Here is a 12,116-nt window from a genome sequence, read left to right as displayed (position 1 = left end):
TTTAAAATTAATTAAGGAACATGACTTTGCTCCCATGACTTAGGATTCTGTTAACCTTACCGGTACCAGTGGCAAGTGGAGAATGAAGTTTCTCGAAACTTAAGTTTATTAAAAACTATCTACGTTCTTGCACGTCTAAAACACGCTTGTGTGGTCTAGCGATATCAATAGAACACGAATTGGCTGAAACATTGGACTACTCGAATGTGATAATGGAATTTACTCGTATCAAAGCAAGAAGTTTCTTTCATTTAAAGTATAATCACTTAATTTTGCCGTAATATCTGATTCACTCTATTATCTTTATGCTCCATACTATATTGGAAACACCTTTTGATATAAAATAAGTTTAAAAATTAAAATTCTTAGCCGTGACTAAAGCATTTTTATTTTATTTTCTGTATGCGCTGCTGTACATCACAGGTACACAGCGAAGTCGAGCATACTAAATATTGTGTCATGTATGGAGTATGTAAGCAAAATTTTAAAAAATCTTTGAGTTTTACGTCCCACGTTTATGCCGACTAGGTTAAAGCAGACAGTGATGAGAAATTATGAAAATGGTGGAATGAAGAAAGTGGTAGGAAACGGTAGAACCCCGAGAACCCAAGCACACGGTGCTTGTCCATCACAAAATTCACTTGGCGCGAGCTGAGATCGAACCACGGACCACATGCACCACAGCTGAACACTCTTCCACTAGGCCACCGTGGCCCTCAAATATTACGTAAGCATTCGAGAGAAGTAGTTCAATTTTTTGTTTACTTTTCCATTTCATACATGTTTTTAAACGGGGCATCTTTTTCGTGACACTTGAACATCTGTCAAAATAAGGTTTGTGGATTAAAGGGGCGGCATGTAGTAGTACCGCCCAGGGCGGCAAAACTGCTAGCGCCGGCCCTGCCGCGTATTAATGAACAACAAACAAAAAAAGATACTTTGCCACCATCACATCAGGTGCACGTACGAAGAGAAAAACGTAGGAAAATGATTTCATTGAAAAATAATAAATAGAAACCAGGGCATTTGCCTGAGTTGAGGTGCCCGGAGCGAGACGCATTTATTCACTATTATCAGTGTGTATACATATGGTTATTTTTCTTCTGGTTCTTTTTAATGTAAGAACACATGTATATAAGAGAGGAAACAAGAAGTGTTATTATTATTATTATTATTATTATTATTATTATTATTATTATTATTATTATTATTATTATTTCAGGTTCTATTGTTATTATCTTAACGCGCTGATAATTTACCCATACATATTGTACTTGGTTTCCGATTTTATATTATGAAATTAATGTATCAAAGCAGTAAAAACCAATTCAATTACCAACCCTGATATCCCTTGCCATTCCAACATTATGTCATAACCCCGACTGCCAAAAAAGAAGGAAAATAAACAATACAACTGTTCAATAAAATTTCCATTAAAATGACACATGTGCTACTTACTCACTAATGCAGGTAAATGTAATTAAGTGTTTTAAAATACGCAGTGTTATTATGAAAGTTGTAATTTATTATTTAGGCCTAGACACATTTAGATACACTCTATACCTCCGTGTGCGGGGACTGATGGTGGAAGACGGAACACCAACATTCACCTGTACTTGAGCGTGGTGGGGGGAAAACTTTTTTTTCCTATCAGCTTATGTGAAACAGAGAATAGAGCCGCCAACGTAAATGTCTACGATTTTCTTGAAATCCCTGTCGGTCCTGAAAAGGTTGTGTGATCATAATGTATTGACTGGTCGGTACATGTTTTGTTGGCTTTTATTTTACTGAATAATCGCTCAGATGTTGCCGTCGTCACAGGCAAAAGATATGTAGTTGCAACCCACTTTTTTAAAAAGAAAAACATTACATTATTTTAACATCCTAACATAAAATTAATCTTCGAAACTTAAGTGGATCCCTTTTGGTTCTGGGCCTCCCCTCATTGCGGGATAGTTAGTTATGCCACTGTATTTAACCATAAATTTGAATAGGATCATTAGTCTACTTCGAAAGAAAAGAAAAAAGAAACTCACTTGGGATAATATGGGGGAAATCGTTGCATCATGATTACATGGTGGTAGTTTCCAATAGAATTTCATAAAACAATACTATTATGGTATTAGTTATCTAAATAACACTGTGATATATGATTTGGTTTCGTCGGGCGTTGCTGTTTTATATTTACCAAATGATGTTTTGTTAATATCATCTAACAAAATTTGGCCTTTCTGCGTTCATGATTTTTTTTTTTTTTTTAATATACTTTATTGGTTACACTCAGGGGCTGCTAAATATGCGATTCGAACTGGGATTGGTCGCTGGAAGTGTGACGTCACGCGGAAGAGAGGAAATCGCGTCTTCTGCTTTTAGCATATACTTTTTGTATACTCCGAGCATATTCTGACTTAATTTGATTGTTGAAACTACATAGAGACAGAAATATTACTAATTACTATTAACACTACAAATACGCAGGGTAGATTGCTATATTATAATAAATTTATATTAATGTTATCATCCACTCATTGTTATTGTATTATGAATATTGATAGGAAATGTTAGTGATGATTCTAATTGCAGCCCTCAGAAGTCCCAGAACCCGGAACGCATTATTTGTTTTTTCCTTGCACTGTGTTTCTTCATTGTTTGGGCTTTATTTTTTTAGATTAAGATTGCTCAAATAAATGTTCCTGTTTTTACATGTGTTTCTACTACATTTTGGGTTTAGTTCGCGGAAAATGTGACCGGACAAAATTCGTACAATAACTTCACTGCAAGTCTCATTCAAGTATCTGAGCCAGAACCTGACTAAGCACGAGCCTGAATGAAGGATGTGAGCCCAAGTAAAAATGAGTAGGCCTACAAGCCCTATTAACACCAATGAGCTCGAGTCCCACTGAGTGTTGAAGTCTGAGCCCAAGTAAGCGCTTGCCCAAAAGAGATCAGAGAGCACGAGCTCCAAGCAACCTAGTTAGTGCAAGCGTCATTGAAAGATATGAGCCCGGGGTCGGGGCACGAGCTTCAACGAGAATAATGAGCACGAGCCCACAAAAGGTAATGAACCCGAGTCCACATTAGTGATAATCGCGCTGGTATCAGTGAGCTCGAGTTATATTGATGATAGTGAGATCGAGCCTAGCTGACGGAAGTGAGCCAACACAAGTGAGCACGAGTCCAATCCAGATTAGTGTGCCCGAATCCAAGCAAGTGCGTGACCGAAGGAGACTAGAGAGCGCGAGTTCCAAGGAGCCTAGTGAGTTCGAACCTCATTAAAGAATGTGAGTCCTAGACCAAGAAAGCGCAAGCTACAACGAGAGTAAATAGCGCAAACCCCACTGAAAATATGGAACCCGAGCCCACACTAATACACTCTGGTGTCAGTAAGTTTGAGCCCCATTGATGAGTGAGCTCGAGCCCAGTTGACAGGAGATAGTACGCGCGAGTGAGCAAGAGTTTAATTAAGATTAGTGACCCCGAACCTAACTAATCGCATGTTTGCTCGAAATAGATTAGGGTGCGCGATCTCCAAGGAGCCTAGTGAGAGTGAGCCCCACTGAAGGATGTGAGACCGAGACCGAGTAAACTCGAGACTCATAGAAGGATATGATCACGAGCTTGAGTAAGAGCGAGCCTTAACGAGAATAGTGAACGATTTTTCCACTGAAAGTAATAAACTCATTGCAAGCCTCACTGACGTCATTGAGCATGAGCTCATTAATGGTAGTGACCCTTACTCTAGTTCAGATTTGTAAGCCCGAGCTTTATTGAATGTGGTGAGCCCAAACCAAATAAACGTGTACCCCAATGAAATTAAAATTAAAATGAAATGAAATCTTTAAGTTATACGTTACGCGGTTATGCCGGTTAGGCTAAAGGAGACGATGATATATGAGAAATGAATGAAATGGTGGAATGAAGAAAGTGAGAGGAACCGGGAGAACCCCGAGAAACCCACGAGCACGGTGTTTGTCCACCACAAAGTCACACGGCGTGAGCTGGGATCGAACCAGGGACGCCAAGCACCGAAGGTGAACGATCTACCACTGAGCCACCGCGCCTCCACCCCCATTGAAATTAGTGAGCACGAGCTCACAGCAGTCTAGTGAGTGTGATCAGGGCCGGATTTAGGGGGTGCACCCATTCGGTATAAATATACACTATCTACAATGAGAAGCTAGCAGTGAAAATAGCAACACTTTCCGAAACTTTCTGCCATTATTTTTCCGTTTGGGGCTTAAGAGAAAGCAGAGCTTCGCAAAAGCAATACAATAAGTCGATTTTCTGAAGGTTGAAGGAAAAGGATTCACCAAGCAAAACAATATAACATTTGTTAAGTAGGACAGAAAACATGCGACTTTCTTTAAAATAACCGCCCCCGTTCTATGTATCAGCGTTGTCAAGGGTGAAAAATATTGTCACATGTCACTTTGAAGAGTTTCAGTGTGATTGGTTAGTTTAGTAATTATTGGTGCACCCCCGCTCAGAAAATCGTGGATCCCACCCTGAGTGTGATCCTTATTGGAGGATGAGTCCTAGCCCAAGTGAGCACGAGCCTCAACGGAAATAAGAACGCAAGCCCCATTGTAGGTAACGAACACGAATCCATAAGCTGCACATGTAATTATTATAAACGTTAAAGTAAATATTTAAATAAGAATAAACGCAATGAACACTACATGTTGGCATACGGAAAACCTAGTTTTGAGCGAGCATTACTGGCGAAAAAGAGAGCAGCCAATCAGGTTTGTCTCGATTATGTTTTGGCTTCACCGAGTTATGGGGACAAAATGGACAAATCCTCTTTTCTAACATTTTTGCTAGTCCTACAGGATCGGCATCCATGACTCTAGTTGTTTAAATTTCTTTTAAGTTCTTCAACTTCATATGTTTGAAAAATAAATTATTTCTCTTAACCTTTTACTTCTGTTCGTTCTTAACAATTTCATGCCAATTCGATATATGCAGAGAAGAAATTGCATGAGGATAGAACTTTTTTTTCTTACAGGTAGCTTATGAAGTTCGTGTTGTAAGTCTGTCTCATAATCTTTTTGTAAGAAATGAATAGAATAAATATTAGCATTGTTTGCATCGATTCTGTCTGCGCGTTTACACCGAGAAACTCACTGTCGTTGTACCAACATTTTAGGAAAGGGGTGCTATGTTATACATGGAGTCTTCCTTTCTCAATTCGGACAATGTGCAACAACAAAGTTATTTTTATTCACTGTTGTCTCAATAATTACCCATTCTTTATAAATTTCACGCATCGACACCGCTCACTGTATTCCCTACAATGTAAATGTTTCGTGCTCTCTTCCACGTGACGTCACGTCACGCAAGAATTCTGGGTATTTTTTTCTCTCGATAGCAGAAAATGTGCTACCTGTAATACTCTATGTACATTGGGTTACACTATTACTTTCAGAAGCAGTTAAAAACGAGAGTTTTAATACAAAATAAATATATTTAAATCTCGATGAAAACAAAGTGTCTAAAGAAACACGTGTTATCGTTGCAGTGAAAGTTCATTGACGAAGCTATAAAACTTCCTGTCATAAAAGTCACCTTCATTTGTAGGAGTTATATCAACTGCAACTAACTTTTCTATTTAATTGCGTTCAAAAATAACAGAACGACTAAATAAACTGTTAAAATATCTAATATTTAAAAGTTTGTTTTTCCCTCGATCACATTTTAGTGAGGAGTAATTGCCGTAACTAAGTTGCACATTTTTGCCTGCCATCTAGGAAATCTTATTAACATAAACAGTCAGTTTCTTGCAGCTCTGTGTTGATATATTGAATTTTCCCTGATAGGAGAAATGCATCTTTTCATTTATTGGGTTTTCCATTTAATTAAAGGAATCTTATTGTTAAAAGGAAGAAAATTCATAATTACAAATATATTTCGCTGAACAGGATTAGAGACGTTTATTGAATGTTTCTGCTCTGTTATTAAGAGTACATAGTAAAAAAACAAATAAGGAAAAAAAAAAAAAAAACGAAAAGCTAGTGCAGGTGAGTGAAGGTTATTTTATATACTTTGGATGTACTGTAACGAAGATACGGTAATAGTATACATGAGAACCCCCTGATCTGCGTTTCTTCTGTGTTTTATTACCACTTCTACATGAAATACCATAAATTTTCTACGTAGTGTAATAGTAAGAAATATCAATGTGCACAAGACATGCGATATTTGTTAAATTCTCCCCCCCCCCCCGACCCACACACATACATAGTCATAGATAAAGTACAAGGGCACTGCACATGCAGATATAAAGTACAGGATACAGGTACGTTCTTTTTTATTTTCGTATCAGTCGATAAGTAAATAAAAGTCGCTTTGTTACCCCCTTTCTAAGTTCGTACATACTCAATCAATAATCCCTAAAAATATGAGCGTCCTGCTCCTTCGGGAACTGATGCAGCTTCATGTATACTATATCCTGGTTGTATTTATTGCTTGAATATTATAATTTGCTTTTTATTGTTATTAGATGAATTTGTTATGGTAGTAAAAATAAGGGTTTTCTGATCCATTTGCTGAAAGTATTTTGGCTACTTTTTTTTCCGTTTACACAAGTATTTGCAAAAATGTCATATTTTAAAGTTGTATTCACGTTTATCGTTGCAGTATTTGTAATATTTTTGGTGATGTAGTTGTGTGAATATTCGTGTTACATCAAATAACTCCATATATTGCGGTTGTACATGCTTATCGCATTTTTGTGATTGTAAGAAATGGATAGGGAAGACATGTGCATACAGTATTAGACTAGTAGGTGCTGGACAAGTTTACGCACACCACACTTTGCAAAATTACAAGTCAAATTCAATACGCTGCATGGAAAGAAATGCTTACATGGAACAAATTACGGTACTGAATAAGTTTAGGGACACCATATTTTGCAAAAGTTACGTATACAATTCAGTACTCTGTATGAAAAGACGTATTTATAAGGAAAACATTTCGGTAGACGGCATAATTAAGCAGTAACTAATGCAGCTGTATTTCGAGTTCGTGCAGGTTTACTTTTGGCGTACCACAGGAAATAATTAATGAAAATTCTTTCACTACATTCCTTCGTATTGTCTCCTAAAAGATTTGCGCTAGGCGACATGAAAATATCTCACTTTGGCATAGATAAAATTAAAGGGGCCAGCAGAAGTAATTGTTGAAAAATTGCAGTTCCTTTTCGCTTTGCTTATAAATACAGCTTCCGCAAGTTTGGCTTAAAAATTACAATGGAAAGACAAACCAACCTGTGCCAGGTGGCCACCGAAAAGCACGAATGCTATCTAACCGAGTCAGGGCAGGAGTACAGTGAGGGGCCGCCGAGTGATAGCATGGAGTTGCGTTCATAGGGAACAGGCGCGACAGCGACGGTAAGTATACGCCTACTATAGACCGTTTACATTGTCTCAATATAAATCACAGTACTGGCTCCGGAGGTTTGGTGGAAATACTTAGTGCCATCCCTATTTTCCTTCAGCAGAGAATTTCTGGAGTGTCCTATAACTGTATTTTATGTTTACAAATGTAACGATATTTGGAATTTACGTCATTTTGCAAAACCCACGTAATTTCACTACCTCGGTTACGAGTATAAATACCATCGCTGACGCAACTGCTCACTTCGGACGCGCTACTGCACGTTCCTATTAGCTTCACCGTACCCTGAATTGGTTGTATAGCATTCCTATTTTTTAGTGGCCGCCTAACACAAGTTCATTTGTGCTTTTTGCACTGTAGTTTCTATGTAACAGATCTGCGCACAGAATTTATACAACAAATCGTAAAAGAATTGTAATTTTTCAACAATTACTTACGGTGGCCCCCTTGAATTTCATCTATGTTAAGTAGGGTAACGTTATATTTGCTAGAGTAAACCTTACGTAAAACAATAAGAAGAATATTACAATTTTTTAAAATTCAATTTCGAGTGGTATGCCTAAACTTGATCTACCAGCGAGTTTCTACTTGCAGCAGAATTAAGTACTAGGTAATGGGGATGTAATTTTCAGCGCCGCAAGCTTTTACTTTCGTCATTTCATTCATTTTATTCGATTCTGTGTTTTGGAACTTTTTGTTCCGGCTGGTTAGGGGACTCGCCCCCTCATGTGTATAGTCTTAATATGTGCTTCATATATATATATATATATATATATATATTTTGTGTGTGTGTGTGTGTGTATGTGCGTGTGTGTGTTTTTTCTACTTTGGCTTTCTGGCCTTGATAATTTGCTTCTGTTTTTTTCTTGTCTGCTGTGTGCCCTTTATAGTAGACAAGAAATACTACATTGTGGTTCTTGTGGTCGTTTTTTCTGTTATTGTATACATTACATATTTTAAAATTTGATAAAGTTAGAACTGTTTTACGATGGAAAAGGTTCTGAATCTTTCAGCATTTGTATCTGGCAATGTCTAAAATAAATGTAGAAACATTACAGTCTGAATCATGATGATTCCTATCGGATTCGATTGGTAAGGAGCTGGTTCGTAATGATATTTAAGGAGTTGCTTCAAGGATCCAGTTCCTTACGAATCGATTCACTGAATGAGATGTCCAAAGTAAAACCTTGCCTACAGCGCTTCGCGTTTCAAATGACAGGTTACATGGCGTCGAGCGAGCTTTCTGCTTTCTCCAGTCGCAGGTGCCCAGTATTGTCAATTTGCGGTAGGCGATATACGCTACTGACTTTTCGCAGTGCTGCGAATGTTGTAAATACTGCAGAACATCTTACCTTTACTCTTCAATTAGAGTTCGTTTGTAGTGAATAAAGTTCCTGTTGCGTGTGACCGTCAGCTATAAAGAATGTGTTTAAAAAGTAAATATCAGTTCTTGTCATGCATCTATGCTGAAACAATTAAGTCCTCAGAAACGTAGGCCTCTCTAAAACTCCGAGAAGCGTATCACGTGATAAGAATACTGTTCATGATCTTTTGCATAGCATCTAGAAAACTTAACAAAGAAATATTTCAAGAAATTGTAAATAACAAAATTTGGAACGTCATGGTTTAAGACTCAGATTCAGACAACGAAAATGAATTTAAAAAAAAAAAAAATGATTTTCATGGCAGGATGAAGTAGACGACAAGCTTTTAGCAGTTTTATTGGAGTAAATTATATTTTCAGTATGTACTGTGAATATTCTAAATTATATTGGAATATAATTTGTAACATTATAGATAAGGCTGTCAAAATTCACTTGCAATAACACTAGATGCAGAAGCAGCAGCAAGGAATAGGGGAGTCCGCAATCCGGCAACGCTACGATAGTTATCGCGTACCATTGCCCATGTCTCATGTGGCTTCTTATCTAGAAAGAGCTATAGGTTTACAAGTGTAAGGTTACTCGCATTTACTCGTGTACTACAATTTCTTGATGACAGTTAAAATAAGTGAGTGCATATGAAAGATAACTGTATTAGATACTATTTTCTACTTGCTGAGTATTTCTCCACGGTGTACAAAAGCTGTATATTATGGGGTAAGGTGCCGGAGAGTGGGTCCAGAAATAAGATGAATACGTAAAATTTACGGAAAACGTGAAATTATTTTTCATGAAATGCATGCTAATCAAAGAAGTGTTAGAAGCTGCGTGTTATTGGTACAATTTTGAGTTGAGATATGGTGACGTCAAACATTATGGTGTAATGAGGAAATTATTTCCCAAAAATTCAAAGATGGTAGTTGCATCTGACATTTCGATTGTAAGTTTTATAACACTACGTTGGTGGAGAAAAAAAAAGATTTGTTACTTTTTCTAGAGCGGGAGAAATTGAGTAAAAATTATGCCGAATGTAGGAAGGATTGAAAATAAAGGAATGGAGCAACAGTTAAAAAAATGAAATTTTTGAGTTTTACGTCCCACCGTTATGCCGGTTAGGCTAAAGCAGACGGTGATGATGAGAGATGAATGAAATGGTGGAATGAAGAAAGTAGGAGGAAACGGGAGAACCCAGAGAAAACCCACGCAAACATTATTTGTCCACCACAAAGTTCACTTGGGGGGAGCAGGGTTGGAACCCGAGACCCCTAGCACCAGAGGTAAACGCTCTACCACTGAGCCACCGCGGCCCCTAACAGCAACAGTTAAGTTTTCAAATGTGATCATCGTGTTAAGGTGCAAAATGTCATTGTCGAAAGTCGGCAGTGTAAGATAATTTTTCCAAGGGCACAAAGCTTTCGATATAGAAATTATTATTTATAGTATGTTTATTCAAAATTAGAAAAGATAAACCTAGTGTTTCAGCAACGTCATCGTTTACGCGCATAACATCATCGCTGACGTGCCTGCCCCTACGGATTCAGCCCCTTTGCTGCCACTCGAACCCCCGTGCTGCTCTCCTCTCCTGACTCGGTTAGATAGCATTCGTGCTTTTAAGTGGCCATCTAGCACCAGTTCGTTTGTGTCTTTTATACACTAGTTTTTATGGCATATTTCCGGGCGCAGTATTTATTCGCAAAACTGTAGCGTCCTCTCGGAGTGATTGTCCACTGCGGAATTATTCTTAAACATTTTCTAACGTAATGACAATGAATTTTCTCAAATGACAAAGTATTCATTTTCTGCATGAAAATACTTCACTTACTTTCCGGCACGAACGCTGTTTGGATTTACTCATGTAGTGTTACTACTGTGAAATCAAGTGCTCTTAGAACTCGTATCATTGCTAAAAACCATGTGCTTCCACTACCCTCGTTATGCGTATACCCACAAATTTCGCCCTGTCCACTCAAGATAGCATTCGTTGTTTCCAATTGCAACCTATGCAGCACGTGTTGGTTCGTATTTTTGTACTGTTATTTTTATGCGATACACCCGGACACAATATTTTTGCAAGTCGTAAAAGAATTGTTTTATCAACACTTCCTTCTAGTGGTCCCATTGATTTTTATCTATATTAAGCGGGATAATACCATGTATCCCAGGGCAGATCTATTGGAGGACCACGAGAAGATGGTTAGTGAAAGAACTATAATTTTTCACACCAGGCAAATGTCAGGGTGGTACCTAATATACAGGTCCCAGGCCGTTTCCTTTCTTTTCAATTCCTGTTTTCCTTCCCTTTCCCCGAATAGTGCGATCTCAGAGGTACGTCTTCCATCATATATGACGGACTAAATGGCAATAAATGACGAAAGCCTAGAAATCTAAATCCAGAATTCTAACAAACACTCATATTAGGAAATTATGAAACAAATAAATCACATTTTATATGCGTACGCACTTTCGCTAATGTTCCTGCTTCTTACAAACCCGCTGCTGAGCGGGCACTCCTGCTTTCCCTGCCCGGATTCAATACTTGCTTGTAGGGACCACCTTGCACAAGTTAGGGAGTGCTTTTCAACACAACTCCACTTAGCCTCCCTTATTGTTAAAGATACCTGCCGTAAGAACTTCCTACCTAGCCATCCTTTTCCATGTGCATAATAACGAAGAGCGATGCCTTTGTCAATTCCGAGGCAACGCTGAATGAAATGAATAAAACATAAACCGCTTTTGGCCTTGCTCCTTTGAAGATAAAGAAACGATGAAGAATGGTTTCGGCGTTTCTGCTGTCGATTCCCAGGCCACCTGTGGTGTCCCATTTTGCCTAAATTTGGGCTTAAATGCCATCGAGAGTGTCACCAATCATCTCAGGGACCCCAAAAACTATGGATTCGACACTAATATCGGTCATTTTTGCTTATGTTTACACTCACCTCCGCGAAATGACTAATATCAGTGTCGAATTCATAGTTTTTGGGGTTGCTGAGATGAACAATGACACTTCCGATGCCGTGCCCAGCAACATCCGAAGGGGAGGGGGAAATATAAAAATCATCGAAAATGACCGATATCAAAGAACGCTTTAGTAATAGTAAAAAGTGACTGACTAAAAGAACATTTTTTTTTTTTTTTTAATTAAACCCAGTGAAGCGGGTAATTAATGCTTGTGTCCTCTAAATAATAGCTCTTGTTTAGCCGTAAAACAATAGTTTCATTAGTTCTCGGTTTGAATCAACCTCAGCATTATGCTTTAGAACATCTAACCGTCTTTTCTTTTTCAATTCAAAGTCAGTTTTGGTTCTCCAGAAAGTTTTCAATTTAGTTATTGCGGAC

The sequence above is a fragment of the Thermobia domestica genome, chromosome 6 (assembly GCF_964235325.1).
Source record: "Thermobia domestica chromosome 6, izTheDome1.hap1.1, whole genome shotgun sequence".
NCBI classification, from domain to species: domain Eukaryota; kingdom Metazoa; phylum Arthropoda; class Insecta; order Zygentoma; family Lepismatidae; genus Thermobia; species Thermobia domestica.
Note: the sequence above shows the minus strand (reverse complement) of the source record.